Source organism: Rhodnius prolixus, unplaced genomic scaffold (assembly GCF_049639745.1).
Source record: "Rhodnius prolixus isolate KJV_2025 unplaced genomic scaffold, Rpr scaffold_5, whole genome shotgun sequence".
In the NCBI taxonomy this organism is placed as follows: Eukaryota; Metazoa; Arthropoda; class Insecta; order Hemiptera; family Reduviidae; genus Rhodnius; species Rhodnius prolixus.
The window spans coordinates 22,987,329-23,013,248 of NW_027411624.1; the positions used below are offsets into that span (position 1 = coordinate 22,987,329).

General features: G+C 34.1%; 1 protein-coding gene and 1 long non-coding RNA gene across 3 annotated transcripts in view; both read right to left on the reverse strand.

The window, feature by feature from the left end:
* Nucleotides 1-15,299, reverse strand: part of Cad89D (cadherin 89D) — a 118,956-nt gene extending 103,657 nt beyond the window's left edge. For both annotated transcript variants that reach the window (XM_074136590.1, XM_074136589.1), the window contains exon 1: nt 15,163-15,299. The gene's annotated coding sequence lies outside the window, so the exon portion shown is untranslated. The remainder of the gene's footprint in view (nt 1-15,162) is intronic.
* A 5,401-nt stretch (nt 15,300-20,700) lies between these two features.
* LOC141458260 (uncharacterized) lies at nt 20,701-21,207 on the reverse strand. The gene is made up of 2 exons (XR_012460858.1): nt 21,175-21,207; nt 20,701-21,095 (listed from the first exon to the last, which is right to left on the reverse strand). It is a non-coding gene; the product is annotated as an uncharacterized lncRNA (long non-coding RNA).
* Nucleotides 21,208-25,920: the final 4,713 nt, after the last annotated feature.

Genomic DNA, 25,920 nt, shown 5'->3' on the forward strand with positions numbered 1-25,920 from the left:
TTTCCAAAGTCCCCAAATCATCAAAAAAAAAAAAAAAGGTGATGGTTACTGTTTGGTGGGCTTCATTTGATCTGATTCTGGCGAAACCATCAATACTGAATCGTATTGTAACCAAATTGATGTAATGCATCAGAAATTGGCAATAATGAAGCCATTTTTAGTCAATTAAAAGGGGCCCATTCTGTCGCATGACAACGCTCGGCCACATATCTCACGTTTGACTTCCCTGAAAATTGTTGGAGCTTGGCTATGAGACTCTGCCACACCCGCCCTACTCACCGGACCTCTCGCCTACTGATTACCATTTTTTTAGCCACCTGAATCGCTATTTACAAAATAAAAAATTTATTGACCAAAGAACATTAGAAAATGCGTTTTCTGAATTTATAAATTCTAAGGATTCCAAATTCGATACAGAGGGTATGGAAAAGTTACCCACACGTTGGCAGAAATGTATAGAAAGTAATGGAGACTATTTTGATTAATAAAAACAGTTATAAATCATTAATTTTTCTTTTTTTTCTTTTAAAACCATAATCCTGCATTATTTTCCGGACAACCCAATAGAATTTGGGGGAAAGGGAATTAAAATTAAAAGTTGTGATCTCTATTTAAGTTAAGTATTTCTGTCAGCAAAATGGCTATTACTAATTTACAGTGAGTTTTTTCTTGATGCACATATACGTAAGTCTGACATTCGCAGTTTACTGATCTAAAATTGGAGAAGCATCCTGATCGCAGCAACTCGGATAAAATAACGACGTAACTGTATACAATGCAATCATTATTTATTTAACAAAAAGTAAAAATATCTGGCGACATCTCATGTACATCGCATGACTGAATTCCATGACGATCACATATTTATAAAGGATCTATTAAGGATTGTTACCATCCTATACTAGCCACTAATAGATTCTAAAACCTGATATGGCTATAGATAGCTAACCTTAACAGCTACCCCTTGACCTTACCATTCTAACCCCAGTGAGTGCCATCTTCTCGTTACCATACTAAATAGGACACTTTCGTCACGTTTTTCATTCACTAAGTTACTGAAAACAAAATAGGTCACCTTCACCCTTGAAATCCGACAAGAAGGTTATACTTTGTTGTCGTACAGGTTTATAAATACACTGAGACTGACAGGAAAAGTGAGGGTGCAAGTTAAAACTTTCAATTTATAAAACAATCGATAAGGTAAATCGATTTCTAGTGAGGTCGTTTATTCTTAACAGATCTCACGTTCTGTTCAATTGTAATTTCATTTCTTCTACAATCTGAGAAAGTTCTATAATTTATTCATGCCTTTAAAGTGAATTGTGTTTTATATTAATACTTTTATATTTATTTATAAGATCACAATGGATAATTAATTTTATACTTTTTTATTAAAAAAAAAGTCAATTTTTGCCAGCTTTATGATTTTGTTTGTTTTTTTGACAGCTTATCTTGGTACAAAAATCTCTGTTCTTTGTATTAGGAAAGTTATTGCAGGTTTTTTACTCTTTTTTTTTTGTTTTTGTTTGGCTTCTATTAAGAGATGGAATTGTGATGTGTCAAATTTCGAAACTAAATGTTCTCGGGAAGTCTATGTTTTACGGTCCATCTAAATGCTTTCAGCGCGTAGTCTGTATGTGTGCGATTTAATAAAACATCTCAAAGATGAAAAGTCTTTTCTTTTTTACAATAGTCTTTATAAAAGTGGGCGATAACGCCTCCTTGAGGGCGTTGGAGGCCTGCAGGGGGCGGTAAAGGGCCCAGAGAAAATTTGAGGGGTGTTAAAGCGGTTTATGGAGGCGGCGATGGCTGATTTGTGTTTTTCTAAAATTTTAAACTAAAATCAAAACCTGCCTACTACAGTACATCGATTATTTCGTTGTTTCCTTAATTTTGGGCTACAAAAGCCAATCCCGCAATTGTACCCCTGGATTGTGGTCAATTGTTCAACGATTTTTGACAGCTTTCCCATCGTTTTATTTGTGTGAACTCGGATTTAGTGCTGTGGCAACTAGTCTAGAAATCGTTTGCATGTTACCGAACTCGGTGACTTACGGCTGTTTTTTGAATAAATTCGAGCCTGATATTAACCAAACTTGTTAAAAATCATCAGATTCATCCTTAACCTTAGATTAGTTTTAACATTTAAATTGAAATGTTCGTTTTCATTTGAATACAAGTTTTTATAAATATTATTTTTAAAGTTGCCTTTTATTGCTCTCATTAGAACAGTCTCATTTAAAATGTAAGTTCGAATTCAGAAACAGGATAAGACTCATATGGCACGCTATAATTAAATTAAAGTAATGATTGCGATTGTGAATTTTAAGATGTGGTAAAGTTACATATTTTAGGGGGTACTGGAAAATAATTGATTCTCAAATTGGGCAGTAGACGAAATATGTAAATTTGAAAATCTCTAGCAAACCTAAATAAATTCCAAAGATTTCCGAACGAGCCTTTAGATAAACTTTGTAATAACTGCTGACTAATTGAGGAGTTAATCTTAAACAGCTGTAGTTAATCTTTTCCTGCATTGGTTTAAAGCCATTAATGTAAATATGTAGGTAATAAACACTCGCGACTTTTATATATTCATAAAACGCGTTATTCAAAATTATGCAACTAACCAATATTGCATTTGTGTGGGCTTTAAAACAGTCATACAAAAAATAAAAAAAAACTAATAAATGAAATGCATTCTTTGTTCCGAAAAAATTCTTTGAGGAGGCTCAGCTTTGGAGCCCAATAGAAAGCTACGCTACTGCTTTTAATTACTTCCTATATTTGGCTCCTTTTGGACTTGGAGTGGATGAACAGGTTACTAATTCACTGATATCTTGAATAATTTCTATCTTCGATATAAATCTTAAATTTTTTTTCTGGGTCTGTATTGTAGAGAGGGGATTTCTTTTTTGTGAGAACATATCTTGTATAGCAATAAATTAGTAATATTCTTGGATACATTTCAAGTTCGACTTTCTGTCACACAAAATAATACGCTTATTTCTCTTTACAGTAAATTTAGCATAAGCTTTTTTGCCAATGCCATCTGGATGAATCATTCCGAATGTAATTTATTACACATTTGGTAATAAATACGACTGAGTTCCTTCCGTCAGAAGAAGATCCGAATCTGTATCTTTTAGATAGATCTCAGCAAACCTCTAGCTAGTCGGACGTCTCCTTCGAAAACGATACCAAACATTTTAGATTAGAACAACTTTACAGTTTATTAATTAAAGCAAGATGCACAACTTGAGACTCCCAGTTAAACTTTTAATATCTCTGTCGCAAAGATTACTTTTCAAAACTGATTACAATCTTATTTTAACAACTCTATTGTCATTCAAGTTTCCGTAAGATCTGAGAAATTCCAAAAACGCCAAATACGCTTAAGACATTTGATGAATTGTTTTCTACGTTTTATCTTCGGGATCCCCGGGGATGCTCACGTCACCCAGCCTTACATATCTTTAAATTGGCTCTGCATCCCTCCTTCATTATGTTTTGAAAGAGCCTTCCTGTTTCGAGCTTTTAAATACCAAAAACCTCTCTATTTCCTTCAATTTCTCCATTTTAAATCCACTTTGCATTCAATGTCAAATCCTCTTTCGTCCTTCTAACCTTTTACATTCCATCCCACAGGACAACAGCCTTATCACAAATCCTTCCTAATCCGTGCCAAGTAACTTTGGAACTCTCTACATGCTTGCATTCGTGACTCCTCCATCAGTCTTCAAAACTAGCCCCAATCATCATCTCTTCCAAACTCCAGCTTGCCATTTCTGCAGCATTTTAAATTTTTCTTTAAAGTGTGAACAGTTTGTTATTTTACCGCAATTTACTTTTACTAGTTTTCTATTTCTGATTCGGCATTTTTAATTTTTTTTTCAATTACCGTTTGTTAGCCAGATCAGGGCTCTTTTTATGTACTTGTGTTTTCATTTTTAGAGAACCTGACTCAAAATAAAGTTATATTTTTACTTCATTTCAAACGCAATTTGAAAAACTCCAGATTCCAATTAGGCAGCAACGGAGGGTATCGAATGAAACTCAGGGAGTTTACAATGTGTTAAAGCCTCTCTCTAAAACAATCTCGGCTACAATATTGATTTAAAACAGTTGAATAATTTAACAATATTTAAGGAAACAAAACAACTTTTTAAAGAAAAGACACGCGTTATTATAATTAATAACATCTAGAGCCCGGAAAAGTAAAAGTAGGTGATAATCGGATAAACAGATCAAAATGAAAGTTCTGGTTTCTCTCCAGTGCACATGCGCTAAACATTTTATGTAAAGCTTGGTGATTATTGTACCTTTTTTAACTGTTTTTAGACAATGTATTGACATGAATTTATGTACGTATCCCATGCATTACATGCATAGTAACTGCACTAATACATTTATATTATTACAAGTGAATGTGCAGTTAGTTATTACTGCTAAAATAAAACTTCACTAAAAGTGAATGTCCAGCATAAAGAGTTATAGTTTTTGTATCAAGTAATTTATTAATTTCTTTTTAAATTTTCAGATTTTTTTTAATGTTATTTTCAAATTTGTTTTCTTTCATATTTAAAAGTAATGTACGTTATAAATTAATCGATTATTAACGGATGGCTATCGAGTAAAGATGGCTGAATAGTCTAACGTTGATTTAATTAAAGAGAAAGTAATGTATGATTAATGTGAAATTAAAAGTTAGTAAGTTAGTTGTGACTGGTTTTAGCACATGCTCGAGGACTGGCATTCAATATATGGTGGTCTTTTCAAATGAATTATTTTTACCTTATAAGTGTAGAAAAGTGCACAACTTACAACTTGTTAGGAAAAAAATAAAACAAAGGATATAATCATTAGAGAGGTTTTGTAAAACGATTATCCTGGGTTCTTGCTTTTAGAAAATGATCCGGGGCTTTTTGACCTGCGATGTTGAAGCGCTTTAAATTAAAAAGAAATAATTTTATTGGAGCATATGTGAGGCTTAACTCTTCTCTCTTCTAGGATGCACAGAATCCTAAAAAGACAAATCTACATAAAATTTCCAGTTGAATTACACTTCATTAGTGAAAAGAAGTTCACGCGATTAGCCGCTACGTTCTTTAAAGTCAAAGTAATAACAGGAAACGAAATTTCTGAAAATTTGGGTTAATACACATTTTTGACACTTTGTCTCTCTCAAAATCTATTTAATCTTGGTTGTTGGGAAAAATTTCATTAACAAACAGGAGTATGCCCTTTATTTTAAAGAAATTAAAATAATGATATTTTCTAATGATATTCTTTCTACTTTTTATATTATCTTTTGAAGAAAAAGTGAATAAATATGTTTTAGATCTGTTTACAACAGTCCGCTTTTTGGTACCGTTTTTTTGACGATCATTCCTTATTTAACTTGACAACTTTATCGGACATGCTTTGTGTTTCTTATTGCACTTCTTTTTCTTAATTCTTAGTTTGCCTAAATTAATAATAGTGATTTGTTTTCTCTCTTTGCAAGTACTAAACTTGGAAAATCCCCTTAGTAATTTTTTGGATTTTCATATTTAATTTCCTCTTTAGAGAAGCCTTACTGTTGTGAGATCAATTTATATTTTAGCGTTTATTCCAAAACAGTGTATATGTTAAAATGCACCAAAATATGTTATCATTATTATAACTTGTTAGGAACTTCATTGAATGTTTCCATCGTCTGTTTAATTATCACAAAAGAACTCTTTTGCATGTTATATGAAGATTATTTGTGTGTAATACTTAAACGGAAAATTTTATGAGCTTTTGACGTCAGATTTTTTTATACTCAGCTCATTGAGTGAATAAAATTATTGTGATTGTAAGCTCATTTTAGTTTTTCGCCCCCTATCCTGCGACAAAGGGGTTAAGCCATTTTTTTGCCTGGCAGCCCAACATTTCTCATATTATACTTATGCCCTGTAATGCCAAGCACTCGTTTAAATGCTGAAAAGTCATTACGCCGTTATTGCGTAATAGGCAAATCAGCGAGTCTCTAATACCTATTTTGTGGAGGTGTGCTTGGTGATAATCGTGCCCTGTAATTCCTCGGAAGAGCACGACGACAGAATCTTTTCTGTCTTCTAGCAGCATTACCCACTGTTTTCCAGTGGCCATGCTCCTGAATTCCGCGTGTAATTTCCCCTTTAAGTGGTTACCTATAACTCTTCTAGCCGAAGCGAAGCACATTGCGTGGTCGAGCTGGTCACATTGACTCCTCTGCTTCGCAAGGTTATCGGCCTGATCGTTCCCTGGTAATCGTCATTGTGTCGAAATCCACTGGAAAGCCAGGTGCTTCCCTTCTGTAAGTACCTTTTCAACCATTTCCTGGCACGCTCTTACGTCTGCGGAAATTCCTCTATGAGCTCCCGTTACGACTATTAACGCAGCTTGGGAGTCATTGAAAAACATTAGTTTGTCCAATTTCTTTTCAACCATATATCTTAGACCACATCAGGATAGCCCAGGTCTCCCCATTGAAAGTTGAAGCCCTCATTCCAACAATTTCTGAAAACTGAAAGTCGATACCATACACTCCAGCTTTCGCATTTTTAGAGGCACCTTCTGCTGAACCGTCGATATAGATGTGGGTCCAAGGAGGAAATGGATAGATTCTCCAAACATTTCAAGGGCTAGAGCTCTCAACTAAGTCTTACTGTTGCCTCCAGTTTACGGACTCCGTGAGATGGAGTACCAAAGTATCAAAATGGTACCAAAGGTGTTCTCCTCATTTTCCAGTCGACTCATTGTACAGAGGCTCTCTCGTAGTAAAGGATAAATTATTTTTTCGGCGAATAGCATCTACTTGAGTTGAAAATTTCACTTGAGTTTTTAGCCTTGCGACTTCAGGTGGTCTATCTTTCTCCCAGTAATCAATCTTGCTAGTCTCTCTTCATGTTAAGAGCTGCATTTTCTCTTAGGGGATAAATTTCCGATTGCAAATGCATAACCGCTATAGAAAGCGGCATAGTTGCATTAAATAATTAGCCAAAACTATATTAATTTTTATCTGTAAATCATAAAACTGAATACATGTTTTTTCTCACGGGAAATATACAGCAAAATGTAAATATAAATCTATTTTAGATCGAAACAGTTTGATCAATATAGTTACCTATATTTGGTGTTTGTATAGATAACTATACCAAAATAGCTGGTGAAAAAGAAAGAAATAACTTCAGAAAGTCAGACACAGCGATCATGCAGAGAGAGTATTGCAACTCAGCTGCGGATGAAACGTCAAGAATGTCAAATAATGTTATTACAGCCTTAAACATCGGCCTTCAAAGATTATATTCTTAGCCGTTACAGGTCACCACACAAAGTACATACTAACTGTTTGGTTTACTTCAACATTTTAGTGGAAATAATATTTTTACTGGTTAACAGGAAAGTAAATAATTGAGTAAAAAAATAAATTAGTTTAAATAATTGGTTACAGAAGGTGAAGATGATTGATTTTTCCCATGTTCATGAGTACTAGGTAAATAATCTAATAATGAAAAGGTTAAATAAACACATTGAACTTTGTAATTATTATGAGTACTCCCCAAAATATAGGTTTGTAATACTGGCGATTTGGCATAAACATGGTATAATTAGAGAAAGAGAGAGACAATAATTGCAATAATTAATTAATAATTCTAATAATAATTGTCGGTTCCTGCTGTTCTATGCAATGCAGAGATTATTTTGTGAAATAACCAAGACGTTTAGGGGGGTGACAGGTTAATGACATGGAACTAAGATGTAGAGGTTTGTGCGGTTTTAACGATAATTATGGACAAACTATTCTATCAAAGGATTTTTCAATAATAATTTAATTATTTAAGTTTTTTTTTCTTCAATGCTATTATTTATTAATTTAGAAAAATTATGAAAGTTCCTCCAAAAACGTTGGAAGATTAAAAGATTTCTCAATAAAACCCCAAAACGAAGGAACAGTATTGCCAATTTCAGAATGATTATTCTTCCTTTTGGATCAGTCATCAAAAACGATAAACAATTTCTCAAAAAAGCTAAGTGATTGTAACAGAACATACTTTACAAAAAAGGGAAGTTACGATAAATTAACTCAGTGAAGAGTAACCAGTCTTCCTATTATCGGGAGTGAAATGTTAAGCTACTGAGTAGATGATGAGACTGTGGCCATTCGTGGAACGATTAGGAACATTTTTGAGCGAATATAAGCTAAATAAACGACATAAAAGATGAGGTTATTTATAATATTTATTATAAAGAAAGAGGGCAGTTCAGTAATAATGCAGAATGCAAAACTGCCTGGTCAATTTCCGCACACATTCTTTCTATTATTTGTGGAAATGGGTTATTAAACTAATTTACGAGTAACATTTAGCCAATAATAGAATTATAAATAAATGTTATTTATAATATTTTTGCCAATATGACAGATTTTAGAGAAATTAGTGAGTTGGATTTCAGAGCGAATTTTTCCTTGAGGACAAACCGAAGATATTACCATAGAACACCACCTCTTCTTCCCTTGGTCTTCCTCAAGAGTAAAATACTCTAAACAGTGAAGAGTAACCTCTATTCTATTATCGGGAATGAAGAATAACAATTCTATTTTCGAGAGTGAAAAGTAAAAAAAATCTTTCTTTGGTTGTGAAGTGGGAGATTCTTTTCTCGAGAGTAATCGATACCATCTATTTTCGACTGTTCAGAGTGAAAAATTCTTCCCTCGAGAATGAAGTTCGATCATTGCAGCAACAAAAACGCGTATGAATGTTTTTATTAAGAGTAAGTTTTGCTTCCAATATAGAACCTATAATCTATTCCGAAAACACATGTAAAACATCAAATTGACTGCATTAATGTTTGTTCCCAGCTTGGGAACTATCGTGTTTAAATATCTGAAGTCACATTGTGATGAATTGTGTCCCACTTATTATGTATTTATTTTTTATCATATATTTTAACCATCATAAAAGTTTAGTTCTTCACTTACTTAAAAAGTTATCTGTTCAACGTCTGTTTCATGTGTAGATCCTCCGAAAAATTAGAAGCTAAAGCTCTAAAGTTTTGATACTTATCACTAAACTTAGAAATACTCAAAACACTAGTAAGCCCTTCGGTTAACCTAACCCTTCATTAGGGACCTTTAAATAATTTTTATTTCTTTGTTAAATAAAGAACCGGTTCTGGAGAGAGATTTTAGGAGAGATGAAACCAGCTTTACTGGACTATATAATTGGATATAAATGAATTTAAGATTTTTTATTTTTATAGTTTTTATAGATTTTCTCAAACAGGATATTTAACGAAGTTGTCTAGCGGTAGTTACTAAACTCTAGCTGCAGTTGACCAGCTGTATTATTATCCACTGGTCTTCTATTATATAATGAGTTGTTAATATTTCGGTTCCTACATTCCTACTTGGTCTAGGTTGTCAAGGTGAATCTAGACACCTTCCGTCTCTTTTAAATTTAGTTCTGAAGGATTGAAGCGTACATATCAATAGTTGCAACTACCGTAAATTATCTTCTCAATCGTTTAAGGTACTTTTGATTTGTAACGAGTTACAAGAAACTATGAATCTAATCTGGTATAATTTTAGAAGCGGGACCACCACAAGAAAATAAGATATCTATTTCAGCCTCAAGCGGGCGTAAATGTACGCTCTACGCCGTAGAAAACAGATCCCATCAGCCCTGTTGGTTTTAAAGACGCCAAGGCAGAGGCAAGTGAAAGATTCAACCTCCAATTTAACTCTAAGAGCCAAACTTTAGAGAATCGCTTGCGAATACAATGCAGCGGCTCTATTCCACTTAGATACTTTTTTAAGGATCTTTAAGGATACGTTTTTAAAGATCAATTGGAACAATAATCTTCCTTAACTCGAATTTCACATTGACAGCTAAGGCTTCCAGGTATTGACAAGTTAAACAGGTTTTTTTTTGGGTGACTAACATAAATTTAACATAAAATATCTAAATCAACAAGGTAATTTAATGTAGAACTAACTGTTAATTTCAATTGGAAAATTTACTGTTCAAAGGGATAAATAAATCGGCGCTTTAAAATAAAAGTTACGGAGCGCACACGATCTCCTGCTATAGCCACAAGAAGAATATAAAAGAAGATTTGGTCCACGGCCAATACGATCATTTTATGGCCTTCATAAGTCGTAAAAAATGTTTTACATAAAATAAAGAAGAAATGAACAGTAATAATATATAAAATATTTTTGAGTTTATATTATTTATGTATTAATTAAATTGATCGATGTAAATAATTATTACATAAAGAAATTGGTAACGCTTTTTAAATATTTACTTTTTTGTTAAAGTTAAAGTAAAGTAATGCCTATTTCTTTTAGGCAGACTTTACGTCCATCTACCAAATTAGGTTTTTCTTGTCAATGTCGCTGCATGACTTCTGGCGGCCCAGTATAAATTAAAAACAGTTTGGTAGCTGTACCTTGTTTTAAAAGAATTATCAGTGCAGTGCTTCGAAATAGAGGCTGATTATCAATTAGATGTAATTGGAATACCAACCATCTCTATTCTGGGTGACTGTTTTAGTAAAGATCATGCCCTAAGAAGCCCTGAAGCCTGAGAGGCCACTGTGGACTATCTTAGACCTCTTGATGGACCAGTGTACTTGAACAAATATCAAATCACAAGAACCTGGTCAAAAGATACACTATAAAGGTCGAAAAAAAGAGGAAGAAACGGTGTTGAATTCCCCTTCAGTGTGGAAAAATGCATGTGTACGGCATTTTTGGGAAGAAAATCTCATGTTTTCATGTTTTCCCAGCCGTTCCTCTTCAGAAACTTCAGTCTTATCAAACAGACGTTACTTGAGAGGATTTCTTAACAAGGTAAAGGCCATAACGATCCTCTGGTTCACGTTAGGGACAGGTAAATCAGCAATTGATTTGAGATTTATTTATGTTTAGTAAGCAGACAAATTCCACCTATCCCTGCAATCCTATCCTAATCCCTTGATTTGCAACTTCTAATCTCGCACCATTCCAGGTGGCCCTTCAAGACGGTCAAAACACCAGTGTGACAAGAGCGTTTTAACTCAGCAATTAGTAAGTGTCAACGCTGGGTAGCTTCATCGCTCGGTGTGAGCATATTCAAGAAGTATGCATTCAGTGCAATCAGTGCTACTTATAACAATACAAATGCAAGTGTAACAATACAAAAAACAGAAATTGTTCTTTACAGAAGAAGGAGAGTTAAACCATTTAGTATTGACTTTAAACTGGATTGTCCTAGATAATGTATTACATAGTGGACGATACAAATACATTTTTTTTTGCAGCGTATTAGTGAAAAATTTTGATTTTGTAAAAACTATTTCTGGTAGTGTTTCAATCCCACCACACTAGGTGCGCCTTTGCGTCAACTTATACTCCAACTAGAACTCACTTGAAGAATAACTTGATAAATGTATTAAGTTATTGGCTGACAATATTGTTATTACTCCCGAAAGAAAGATTTTGCTTGAAAGAGACTTACATGAAAGACAATACAATCTGTGTGTGAATCTAATTTGGTTTAATAACCTCTTTTAAAAGATTGAAACGCATTTTCTTTCTGATTAAAACTCGTGTAATGAGTTTTCCAACCATTAATCAAATTCTAAAGTTTAAACCTAGGAAATGATTCTGTTTTCATCAATAAGAGAGACAGACTGGCAGTCCTAATCATTTCCAGATTGATTGCTAGTTATAAGATTTGTTAATTATGAATTGTAACGGTGATGTTAATTTAGATTTACAAAATTAACTTATTAAAATTATTAATTTTTATTTTAATCATTAAGTAAATAATGTCCTTTTAAATATCTTTCTTAATTGCTCTTTCAAATAATTACAATTTAAGCTATTAAATCTACAAACTTTAAATTAAAATAAAGGAGAGAAAGGATAATATGAATAAATTAAAGGATTAATATTTGCAAAAAATGAATACCCAAAAGATAATATCTTCAAATGAAATATTGAATACTTTGTCGGTACATCGAACTTCTAATGTTAACTCGTCTAATTAAAAAAACGGTAAATCCTTAAAAAGGATACCGGAGGGTTTATATTAAAGTCCGTTGTTCCAGTCGGATTCAATTGCACCTTGACTTTGAAAATTACGTGACCATGCTGTCACGTAATTTGAATATAACGGACAATGGCGGGGGGTATAAAATAATTCTAGAATGGTTGCTATACTTCACGTATAGCGTGGGCACATGTCTCAGCATCACGTTTAAGTACTAAATCGATTGTAACAGTTGATAATAAATGCAATTCTTGCGTTTTTAGTTATCGGTATTCAGAATGATTTGGATTTTTTAAATATCTCTTCTAACGTGGAAGCTAGCAAATATATTTTTGATATAAGTTTTTTTAAATAAAAAATGAGTTCAAATATCGGGGAAAAAAGTAGTAAAGCCTGAAGGGCTTGATGTCCATCTACCAGCAGGTGTTAAGGACGGAGGAAGAAATCGATTAAACTTTACCTCGAACTTCACATATTATTATTATTTTTGGAAGAAAAGAATGTATAGAAGATTAATGAAAAAGATTTCAAGAATTTGGGCATAGAGTTAACGTCAAAGAACAATGTAACAGATGATGTTTGTGGACAAATGGCTGCTGAATACAGATGTCTTTTCAAATTATGATTAGAAATGGTGATGTGTTTAGTTCTAAGACATTGCGTAAGCGCCACTTATGGCCCAGATGTGTGGGTTTTGACAAGAGCATATGTGCAAAGTTTATGCAGGTATAAAAGTGAAATCTTAAGAATATTTGGATCTGTAATGGCTGTAATCTGTAAGCTTCAGGCTTTGGACGAACCAGAAAGTGGATGAAAACCTTTTGCAGATCTGATATTTGTATCTTGCCCATAAAATCTGGTAGACTACTATGGTTGGGGCAATACACCGAATGGAGGACAATAGAGGAAACAAAGCAACAATATGGTCATCCTAGTGAGATAAAGCACCTAAGGCTGAGATAGCTGTGTCCCGTAGAGGACCACTTAGATGCAATAGGCCAACGTGGTTTGGACATAGACAAACAAGGGACTGATAGAGACATGTGAAGTCCAGACTGTTTAAAGGCTGTGATATCCAGGTGTAATTATGATTGGCAAGCCTGAAATCGTAGGATGAGCCTAATATAATTTTCAACTTCTATCCACTATCCACCAAGAAGAATTAGAGTACTTTACTATTTAGCCTTTATCTACAAATCATATCCTTAGGACCTGAACAGCATAAACTTCCTCTTATTAAGGCATTAAATGGAATCGAATGTCCAAACTAGTTAACAAATACATCAGCTTGTATTTACGATTGCAAATATTCCTCGACTAATATTAAAGGACTTAACAATGATCTTTCTATTTTACAGTTATTTTCATCGTGTCAAAACTATAAAATTATGATGTTATGATCCATCAGCAAAGTATGAAATCATGTCATTTATATAATTTTTTATAAAATTCAATAAATTATCTAATATGTTGATTACTACGTCAATTATTATTTAAAATTGTACATAAAGCATATTATTATTTTTTATTTAAGCCTTTATATGTAGTGTCTAATACCGTGACAAGAGGGAGAAATCGATTTGGAAAATATTTCTTAAATAATCTTGTTTAAATTCATTCTCATTCACTATTGTATGCTGTAAAAATGAATAAAAAGCTCCAAATAGCTTTAAATTCGAGATCAAGTTTTCGAATCATCTTAAGATGTGATGAAAATCACGGAAAATTTAAATGAAAAGTTGGCAGTTCCGTTCAAATGATTGTTTTTTTTGTTTAACAAATAATGAACGTCACGAATAAAAAGTGATATTTATTTCATCACACGCTTTTCTTGCTTATGTTAAAAGGAAAGTTAATCTAACAATAAATCGCAAAGTAGAAAAAAAAACAATAAAATCTTTTATCTTCATTCATGTTAAAATGGGAATTATTTAATAACTGAAATTCCAACAAAAGAACGCTTCTATTCCAGAATGTTTATACAGAATTGGTTTTCCCTGCTCTCAAACTCGTTAAAGTTACCCTTCAATTATATTACAGCTGCTGAGAATGCGAAAAATTTAGAAAAAAAAGAAAAAGAATTTATCTTTCATTTATTCAAGGATTGTATAAAATAAAAGGGAACAGAATCCCTCGGAAGTACTTGATTGGCAGAACATGAAAAAGTTTCCTAAATAAATAAAACGAATTTAAACAACTTACAAAACAATGGCGAATTAGTAAAGGATGTTTATTTACCGGTATTTAAGACGTAATATCCGTTCTTTTGCTTTGATAAGGAAGAAAGAGTTGGTAAGGTTCAATTGGATTTCGGGAAACAAAAAGATAAACAAGTCAAGGAACACGCCGGCAACGAGAGAAGTTTATATTTGCCAGTTATTGAGCAAAACAAAAACAAAGAAAGACGAATCCAAAATTATCACGAAGAAGAAGACGTTTTAGACCGCCGTGACTGTGTGGAAGAAAATGTTTGCAAACTTGAATTTGCTTATTCAAATATGTGAAGGCTTTTTACAAGATATGTTATAAACAATCGGTATTGTGTGTGCCTTTTTTTAAAAAAAATTTAAGGCACGTCCACATCTGAATTCATTGGCGCCCGGAGCTTTTTTTTTTAGTGCACTACCGGTCGGCAAAAACAGTGTTCTCGTTGTCACCAACAGCAATCTGTCCATTACCGGGAATGCGAGCTATAAGAAGCTATCATAGAAAGAGGAGCTGGGTTCAAACCCGGGATCTCCACGTACTCTGACGTCTGAACTAATCCCTTTCCGATATTGTAAATAAGATATCAATTAGAAAAAAAGGTACCCACAAATAACGCTCTAGGTTACGTGAACTTAATTCTAATTTTAGACGAAAACTCGCCGTCTCAAATTTCAAATGAGCTGGATAATAATGGATAAACGACTGAACTCGTCGTTATTGTTAACAAGAATATAATTTCATTAATTAATTCTTCTTTTTAGAATTAATCGATCGTTCTTAAGATTATTAAAATATTAGTACGTGGATTAAAATATACATTAGTAATTAATCTGTAATTCGGATGCAGAAAAGTTAAAAAACATGAAATATTGTAGAAGATAGCAATTTAAAAAACACATTGTTTACTTACTATATTGCAGAAAAAATTAATAGTTAATATAAAATCCAAGCTGATAGTTTATTTCTCAAGTCGAATTCAAAAGTTAGCGCGCAGAGAAGTGTGTTGCTAACGATGTACACAGTACTATGCGATGTCGAACAACTACCTGTTAGTTTGTCGGCGTTGTTCCCCACTACGGCTTGGCTATAACACTTTCCATTCCTCGTGTAGCGGGTTCTCTTGTAATATTAGTTGATAGTTTACTGTATCCTTTACCTTCCACTACTTTTGAATCTCTTTCAATGCTTCATACAGTACGGCACTACCATCTCTTTTACCATCTCTCCCATCTGTCACAGCTTCCTCTTCATTTTCATACTTATCTTTTCTATGTAACAGCTTTTCTCGCCTGGTGTGAACACAACATACGGTTTTCTCACACCAAATAAAGTTTTCTTTAGACTTGTAATTTCTACTTACAAACGACAAAAAATACATCGATATTATGCATGCTTACTATACCAAAATGACATAGTCAAAAGAAAAGTGATGTCGTAGGTTTTCCTAAACTAGGGGTCAGCAAACCTTTTTGCCCAGTGGGCTGGATAACTGACAAAATGACGAGTGTGGGCCGCAAAAACATTATGTACAATAAGAGGTACTTTAGTCACAATTCTTCATCGAAAACGCGTCACTCGGTGTCCACTTTGCATTCCTTAGTAGCCCTAATGAAATGATAATACTTAACACTGCATTGCCAATGCTCGAACTTTTTTTATATTGATTTCAATTTTAAAAATAAAATTTGCATTAAAGGATGAGAAAGAATAGGAATTAAGGACGAAAAAACAAATTTTGTCCACAAATCGGCTTTAACATTTCACGCAGAAGAAATTAACTTCAACTTAGGATCACAGTAATTTCAGTATTTTCTAGAACTCTGATTGGCTGCCTTCTGATCAGGGACATTTTAATTTTTTTAATTACATTCACAATTTCCTCAATTACTCTGCGCTGTTGGCACGAATCGGTAATTACCCAATTCGCTGCAAGTTTTTGCTGCAATTCGGACAGAAAATCACTTCTAGAAAGAGGCTTTTGGTGCCTTGATACTTTCTATGAAAATTATATAAATTTATCAAATAAGCATTTAGGTAATAAATGTTGATCATATTAAAAAAGAAACACAATGACTACCTTCAAGTTTTACGATTAGCACACAAATTTCGATTCACTGAATCAAGATGAGTGTAGCAACCCAGTTTATTGAGCTTCCCTTTGTTCGATACCGCTGTAACATTTAGCTCAAAAAAGAATAAAGATAAATGAATCTTGCTTTCAATTTTCATAATCTATTGAACTATAAATTTTATGAGACTCAAAAATATCACGAGGAAAATCTCAGAATTCTTCGCGAGGAAGACAGCAGAAGGGTTTGGAGTAGAAGTAAATTTCCCTGTAAGGGCAGTCCAAATTGGTAATCTGGAGTCAAGATAATAACAGGAAATCTACTTATATTACCAATCAGGAGTCGAAATGACTCCTATGATTCAAGTAAACTAATCAGCAAAAAGAAACTAACAATTCCGCGGTCTTCAGCTCGTGACTATCGAATGGTGAGAGAGTGTAGATAGCATATCTAAGAGCATTTCGGGATAGCTATGAGATGTGGGGAAACAGAGCCATTTCTACTTTTTTTTTGGAGTCAAATTGACTCCGGATTGGCAATGCAGTGTTAAAATCTAGGGGTGATGCAAAATAATCAAACATTGCAATAAACAAGAAAATCCCAATTAAATAATTTAAAATTGAAAATAGAAAATTTAATAGCAGCAGCCAGAAAGTTCTCCTAGCACCCTAAACATAATATATAAATTAAAATTGTATCACAACCTCTCGTGTTCCATACATTTTATCAAGTAAATTCAAGGCCTGAAAAACTGGCGTCACCAGTTTGGTGACCCCTGCCCTAAACCACGCCAAAATCGTAACATTGGCTGTAATCAGTGTGAATGAGTAAACAGTCGTGAGCTTTAGTAGCCTGTAATGTCTGAGAAATTTACTTGTCTATTATTAATTAACCTCCTCAGTTTTAAGAACTTGAGTAAGCTACAAAAATGCTCTGTCTAAAAGGCTTTGGCTAATTTGTTGGACTTATAGAGATATCATAGCTAAAATTAGCTAGCTAAATTCTTCTACTATCGTCTGGTAACTTTTCAGAGAAATAAGCATACAAAAATTACATTTATGGTTACTGCCACTTAATTAATGTTTATTTTACAGCTTTCAGAGATCATGAACCTAAATTATTAATTAAAAGAAATAATCTCATTAAGAAAGTGATTGTTTTGCAAAATTGAATGAAAGAAAAGTTTAAAAATAAAAAAAAAATTAATTTATTTCTCAAAATTAAGGAAATAAAACTGGGTGCACCTCGAGTAACTTACTCAGTTAAAAATCAGACTAAAAACAACCTGGGAAATTTCAGAAAAAATTTACTATCTGAAGATTTATAACCTTAAAAAATAAGCTGAATTATTACAATTTCTATCAGCATTGTACAAAAAAAATTTGCAATTTGTAATTGACGTTTCTAATTTGGTTAGACATATTTCATCGTATTTCTACTTTAAATTGGTGAAAACATATATTGTTCTATAGATTCTTTCATTCATTATTCTATAAAATATGTTTTCGGTCGCCTAATAATTACGAATTGATCTCATAATTGAGTCAATAATAGAAAGTTACAAATTCTCTTTTTAGATTTTCTATTGACCCTCATGACCCGGACCAAACATCAAAAACGTTCTCTTTCCAACTTCCTAGAATACAAGTCTATGATTAATGCCTGTTTTGCGGCCACCTAGAAAACATCTTGACGAGAGAAGACAAAAGTATCTTCCCTCAGTCATGACCTTCCCAATGTAATTCCAGCCTTTGAACTTCTTGCTGACCTTATCTATGTTTTGTTCTTTGTAATCAAAGTGTCTTACCCATTGACACACACTGATTCTTTAATCGTGTGACCCTATTAACTAGTAACTTAGTATTTGTGTCCAATTCCCTTACTTTTTCATCCTCATTTTCTATTATTGTAAGATTGTCGATGAAATTTTCAACAAACATGAATTAAAATTATTCGTTTGAACGGTCTTATATTCGTTGGTCTTTTAATTTAATAGAACGTTATAATTTAATAATATTAGTATACATTAAATGGGGTTTTAACTGTTCCCTAATGTCAAATTATTACAAACATTAACAGTGCATCGGAGAATTACAGCCTATAAAGCAGAATTAGATTTTTGCAAGCTGTTTCTAACTTTAAAGCATTCAAATAAACTAAATAAATGAATTTTTTATCTCTTAAAATAATATTCAAATTTAAATTTTATATCAGTCCATACCAGTTTAACAAGAAAAAAAATATTTTCCTTACCTATTAAAAGAATATAATAATACAACGAATGCAAGCAAACTACAATAGTAGATAGGATTTGGGGGTTCTGGCACACCTAAAATACAAAATGGCGGCCATCCCCTCCCCTCCCACCCCCTCCCCTAACCCTACCCCCACCCTTCCTTATTGACCAATCATCGATTTCGACGAGGGTTTAAGCCACGCCCCCTACCCCCACCCCACCTTATTGACCAATAATCGAACTCGACGAGGGCTTTAGGCCACGCCCCTTCCCCCACCCCACCCTTTTTAATCGACCAATCAGCGAATTCGATGACACCACCTTTACCCCCACTCCTACCCCCACCCTTCTTAATCGACCAATCAGCGTACTCGACGACATCCCTTTACCCCCACCCTAGCCCTACTCCTATCACATGACACCTACCTTTACCCCCTCCACTCCCACCACCCCTAGGTCGTCGTATTCGTTGGCCTCCTAAGCTCCTCCTACAAGATGGCGTCTCTTCCAACAGCTGTAGTACACAAGATGGCGGACCTCGTACCAGCTGTAGACCACAAGATGGCGGACCTCGTACCAGTCAATGAAACATACCTCCACCCCCCTCGCCCATTGATAGACAGGAGGGTGAATTTTTTTTATTTTAATTATTTTTACTTACCTGGGATTCGATCCTACAACCTTCGTGCTGGTAGACACGTCATCTGCACCAGTCGGCCACAGTGGTAGTCTCGCTTTCTCTAGTTTTGAATGTTCTCTTATGTTTTAACTTGGAATTATTTTTTAAAAAATCTAACCCCCCTCACCAAGAATTTTTTTTTTTAAATTTAAATTACCCCCACTATCACAAAAATATTCAACTTAAATAAAAATGGATAACCTCACATTAGGTAATAGAAAAATTATTTACTTACCCCCCTCCACCTGGACTGCTTCTGCTGCTGATGACGCGACCTACACTCACTGAAAACTAAACCCGAACTGACATTTGGACTGCGATACTAGCTATTACTAGCATTAACCCCCACCACAATTACGTCACACTCTAACTAGCCAATAGAATTGCATCTTTTTTTCCAAATGATTACCTCACTGGACAGGTCTCTGTAGCAAGCCCCCCTTTCCCTTCCACAGCTTTTATCGTACCTGTTAGTTTATATATATATATGCCAACAGCTGTTTTTTAACTAAGAAAAATAATTTACACTGCTAACATAATCATCTGCGCATGCATATAACCACTGCTGTTTAAATAGCAATATGTTTTACACTGCTAACCTAATCAACTGCGCATGCGTAAACCTTGGTCAATTGTACCAGCTGTTTTAAATAAGAAAATAATTTACACTGCTAACTTAATCAACTGCGCATGCGTAAACTACAGTCAATTGTGTGATACCTTAATACAGCAGGCAGTTGCAATATCGATTATTCCTATCGATTATCACATTGACTATATGTATTGATTAATATCGATTTATTTCTTAATTCAAGTAATATATATAACCACTGCTATTTAAATAAGAATATGTTTTACACTGCTAACTTAATCATCTGCGCATGCGCATACTCCAGTAAATTGTGTGAGATCTTAATACAGAAGGCAATTCCACCCAAATACATATGCGCTGCATTTATTAATTTTTTTTTTGAAAAATTAAATAAAATTTGAACTTATTATGACGCAACTTGTTGCAACCTTAACTAATTACCATATCTTCCGTTTACATACAAACCTGTATGATCATATCGTTGTAGTCTCAATATGATGACTCACATATTATTTCCGTTTTATTTATATTTTTGAATAAATATAGAAAAAATTAAAACATTATGACACAACTTGTTACAACCGTAACTAATTAGCATATATCTTATTATTTCCGTTTACCAACTATACAAACCTGTATGAACATATCGTTATAGTCTCAATAGGATGACACGTATGATTACCTGAACATGCTCCAACAAGTCTGGACATGTAGCCAGCTGCCTCTTTCGCTTTAATCATTTTTTTTTTTTTTTTTTTTTGTAATAGAATGATTCATATTATTTCCGGTTATATTTAATAATTTATTTACCTTAACCCTATAAAACTTTCCTGTAATTTTAAGTGTAAAAAGGAAAAATACGAATGAACAAACATTAATTAAAACATTTTATTTTTATTTAAAGGAAGTATACAAGTAAAATAATAACATTTATTTCACAGTATAAATTTTATTTAAATTCTATGTCATATCTTCCATTATTAAAGCCTTTGTACATTATTAACAGTTTTTTCTTTGATTGTTGGTAATCTTCCACCATTTCATCAGTTATCACTGACGCAAATCTGCGTGGAAGGAAGATCCTCGTTGGGTAGTCCATTGTCGGGCCAATATAATGTAAATGGGCAACGATGGCATCTCCAAATTTAGTGTTGATTCTTTCGAATTGCTTCACTTCGTATGAGTATCCGGTTCTTAGATCTGATAATTTGCCAATGCCCGCAGACCTTGTATTCACATCATTCAAAAAGCTTGCCAACTTTGACATCTAAAAGAAGAATATTACATGAAAGTATCACATCATGATCAAAATATTGTTTCAATAAAAAAAAAGTATTATTACTTACCTTTGAAGTATGAAGTTAACTTCTCGAGCTGTGGGCAACAAATGACGAATTACCTTACAAGCTTCACTACTTTACCGTTACGGAGTCCCCCCCCCCCACTCTATGACGTCACTTATAGTTAGCCAATAGAATTGCGTGCTTGTCTTCCCTCTCTCTCTTGCAAGTGTCTCTCTCTCTCTCTCTCTCTCTCTAAGGTAAATCATACCTCCCACCTTTGATGCAGGACTCAACCTGTCCGTTAACTTCATATATGTTTCTTAGAAAAAAAAAAAAAAACAATATTTTTAAAACTGAATTTTCCCCTATTAGCTTTTATTGTTTTATAAATAATAAAACTTTGAATGTTTGTAGACTTAAAAACTTACTTATTAAAAAATGTTAACACGCTTGCACAACATGTTTGAACAGGCAAGGAAAAATAATGATGACTCATACCATTGTCATATCCTCAACGTGCACAAACTGCAGCTTAGTTTTTTTCTTTTTTTAACTAAATAAATTTTGTATATGCGCCCCTCTTAGTTCGGCTTCCGCCTTAAGCTTCCTCACCACGTCAAGGTGGAGGTCATCGAGGAAGATTGTTTTTTTTTATTTTTTTTTTTAAATAATTTTATAATAATAAAAGGAATAATTGAAAAATAAAGCAATAATTTAACTTCAATACATTTATTGAAATAAAACTTAAAAAGATACATATACCTCAGAAAAATATATAAAAACTTAAAAATCAACTTCTAATACACATAAAATATTTAATTTCTAATTAGTACATTAAAGTGAAATAAATAAGAAATGTTTTGCTATCGAATCAGTTTATTTTAATGGTTGTTGGAATTTTAGCTGCCTTGCATCAATCGCATTCATACATTGTACAGAATCTGCACAAATCCATTCATGGTTTACGGGGATTTTACACCCCGCCAGTGACCAACATTCAGGTTTGTGTGCAACTCAATGCATTCGCCAGTGACCACATTCGTTCTTTAAGGCAAAAATATTACCGTCTCATTCCAACCAAACTTATTATTGAGCCAGCAATTGATGGCTTTAATTCGATATTGCGTACATTTCTCTTTACAAGTATTGTGTATAATACACTGATTTCCTGCTGTTTCTAATGAATCAAGTTTTGGACAGTCATAATCTTCTAAATTAATTACACAACAACTGTACAGATTTTGCAAAAGAAATCTTTTCTTTTCATAACCCTTAACAAACACAAATTTATAATTACAATCAATAAACTTGAAAATATCTCTAATCATTTCATATTCAATATCCCCGTCATTCCATTTAATTTTATGATAATAATTTTCTAACCAATAATTGGTTCTTCTACTTTTTTCACATTGTTTATGTTGGGCAGGTGGCTTGAATATCCAGTGTCTGACTGATTGAAAATTATAGTCTAATAGAGAAAGCTCTTTAACAATATAACCTCCTACACTGTCTACAAAGCACTGGAAGTCAGCTATCAGCATGCCTGTTTGAGCCATACTGAACACTGAACTAGCTCTTCAAGCCTTCTTATACCATACGACGTACAATACCTGTCAAAGGATTATATTCTACCACCCTGTCGTGAATAATAAGACAATAGGCAGTGGTGTTGGGCGGGAACATTTCTTTTGATTCAAATTCCAATCTAACATCTACCGGGCCACATTTGATAGATTCACACTGTTTAGAACAATCTATTACAATTAAGGGTGTTTTCTCTTTGAAATTTTGTAAAGAACTTAGAGGATACATTTGTTCTCCATAATATGACATTTGAAAGGAAGCATACATATGATATAGAATGGCAAAACGGTTAGAGGAAAAATCTACATTCAAATCGCCGTATGGGAAAGCTTTACAATTAAGATAAAGTTTTACATTTGAAATTGAACAGTGGTCAAAGTGACTAGCGTTGCTTTCCACATTATTAGCACGTCCGGTCTGAAAAGCTAGAATGATATATCGGGGCTTTTCCATTTGACTAGAAGTCTTCACTGACCAGATTTGCCTCTGAGTGGCCGGCAACAAAGGGTAATCATAGAGTTCCCAACTTCTAAAACTTAGAGCAAATACCTTAGCAGATTTAAGATGTCGCATAAGAGCCAATCTCTGATGTTCGTTGACTGTTACATAGGGCAGCATCCAGCAAAGCTTCACCATTTCAATTTTACACCTCTCCACCGCTTGTTCTTCATTCAATCTGTTGAATTTATAGGCATTTCCATCTTGTCTGCTTCTAACAAGTATCAATTCTTGTTTAACATTAATCACAATTTTCTGGTAATCTTCACAAAATCCCAGCAGCGATGACAGCGGAATGCATAAATTAAAACATCCTTCTGCTGAAGTGATGTTGAGAGCATCGCTTTGAGGATAGCACCAGCCCCAGTTTGTAATATACTGGCAGCCTGCCTTAAGCGAAACCAGCCCTTTAAGTGTACAAGCTATTCCTGGGTTTTTTACTCGATCTATTTCAACTCCACTTAGTTCGTATCTTATTTCATCAAATAGAAATGCAAAAGCATTATTGGTCAATTTGGATGAAACAGGAACTGCAGAGCCGTCTTCCTTTAAAAACTTGCCTTCCAAGTAGAGCAAACTTTGACTGGGTAGCGTATATAGGTCTTGATGTTGTACACTAATGCGTATTTCATCGCCTGACAGTAGTTTTGAAGAAGCATATGGGTGATGGGAATGCAATTCTATGCACTCGATTGAATTGTCAAACTGACATTTCTCTTCCAAATCTAACACTTCCATGATGATGATAGAACGTAGTAACCTGCAGACTGAAGAAATCGAATACTGCTTTTGGTCAGCGATGTTCGCTCGGCAACTGTTCTCACTGGAATGATGCTCTTTTTCTCCGCAACTGTCCTTTTATCCCCTCTTCTAAAGTCTAAACCCATCTCCGTCTAGTGATCAAATGGCCAACTTCAGTTGTGAGCCTCTCTTTTATAAGATATCCAGCAGGAAGAGTAGACAAAGCTGACCGCAGTTGTTAGTGCCAACTTTCTGATACTGCTTCCTGTTCCATGAAATTCGACTTCCCTTTACATATCGGACAAATTCAGCAGGGGGATTGGCACCACTGCTATCGAAGAATTGAACATATTCTCCTCTCTTCTTGTAACAAACCCAGTGAGTACCACTGCCAACACTGCTATCCAAATTAAAAATGACTCGTTCATTTTTCCAAGGTTTCTTTGGAAATTCATCAATCATGAATACTCCTCTGAAATGAGGAATTTTATTTGATTTCGCCAACTTAATTAGATCAAAATTACTTAGCCGCAGGCGAGGTAGCGTATCCAGCATTCGTTTAGCTTTTCCACTCAATTTTGAAGATTTGCCACCCATTCGTCTAGGAGTGGGGATGATTCTCTTCTTTTTCTTCTTATCTTTAGCACGTCTCATGATAAACTGAATCGCTGTTAGTTGTTTCTGGCTTTATATATGAACATTTTTAACATTCTCCCAACTGTTGTGTGAATTATCTAAGCCCAACCATTTCACCAAAATTCTATCACCTTTCCGTTTAATAACCTTCTCCACTAGGTAACTGTCGGGATGTTTGGCCAGCTGCAGTTCCTCTTGATAGAAACCTCCAGCAATCATTTGCCCCTTATAATCTTTCAGATGATAGGTGACCGGTATGGTATTTTTCACTTCAGCAACTTTAAATATTTCTGTAGACCATGAAGGGCAGTAGCCTTTAGCAAATTGCGCTTTATATTTGGATATGCGTACATGATCACCAGCTTTGAACTTGGGAATGCTGGCGTTTTTCAAAGTTTTCTTCGCATATACTTCACGTAACAGCTGTTCTTCTATTTCTTTTCCCCGTACTGAAGCCGGTGTCATTTTGATAGTTCTATGTTTAGTGTTATTATATTTGTTCACTAGCGATTTAATACTGGTTAACCAGTCGTACGATCCTTGGAGACTAAATTTTTTCCACATTGCCGCTTTCAGAGTACGATTGAATCTCTCCACTATTGAAGCTTTCAAGTTACTATAGGTAGAATAGTGATTTATACCGTTCACGTTCATCAGCTTGCCAAATATCTTGTTGTAAAACTCTTTTCCATTATCCGTTTGCAAATTGTTTGGCTTCCGATCGGCTAATACTTTCTCGAATGCTTGACTCACTTCCAGGGCTGTCTTATTCTTCAGAGGGATCGCCCATGCATATTTGGAGAAACAATCAATCACGGTCAACAGATATTTGTGGCCTTTATTGAATCTAGCGTAGGGTATTAGTTCCACCAGGTCGGCTTGCCATAGGTCATCTAAGCCCTTCAGAAGGACTGCTCTTCTCTTGAAAACTCTTCTTGCTGGTCTGTGCAACTCGTTAACGATCTGTTCCTTAACAGAGGCCATGATGAAATGAAGCTTGCTCATGTCCACACTACGCTATTATACCTCCATCTCTCAGCTGGGCTTCAATACTTTTTATTTCCGCGCTGGCATTGTTGGTGCCAAGTAAGCTTCTTAATCGATCTACGAGCATGTTAGGATCTACATATCCGGCACCTCTTTTTGTTGAAAATAATTTTGAAATCACATTCTTGTATTTCATGTTTGTGTTTAGAACTTTAATTGGTCCGGAAGGGCTGTGCCCTTCTCTATGAGCGTTCGTCTGTTGCAGTATGCTCTTATAATTGATATAATCCGTCTTTTTCACCATAGACAAGTTTGGATTTGTCATGAATAATAACTCGAAAAGACCTGGTGTGCCGAAAT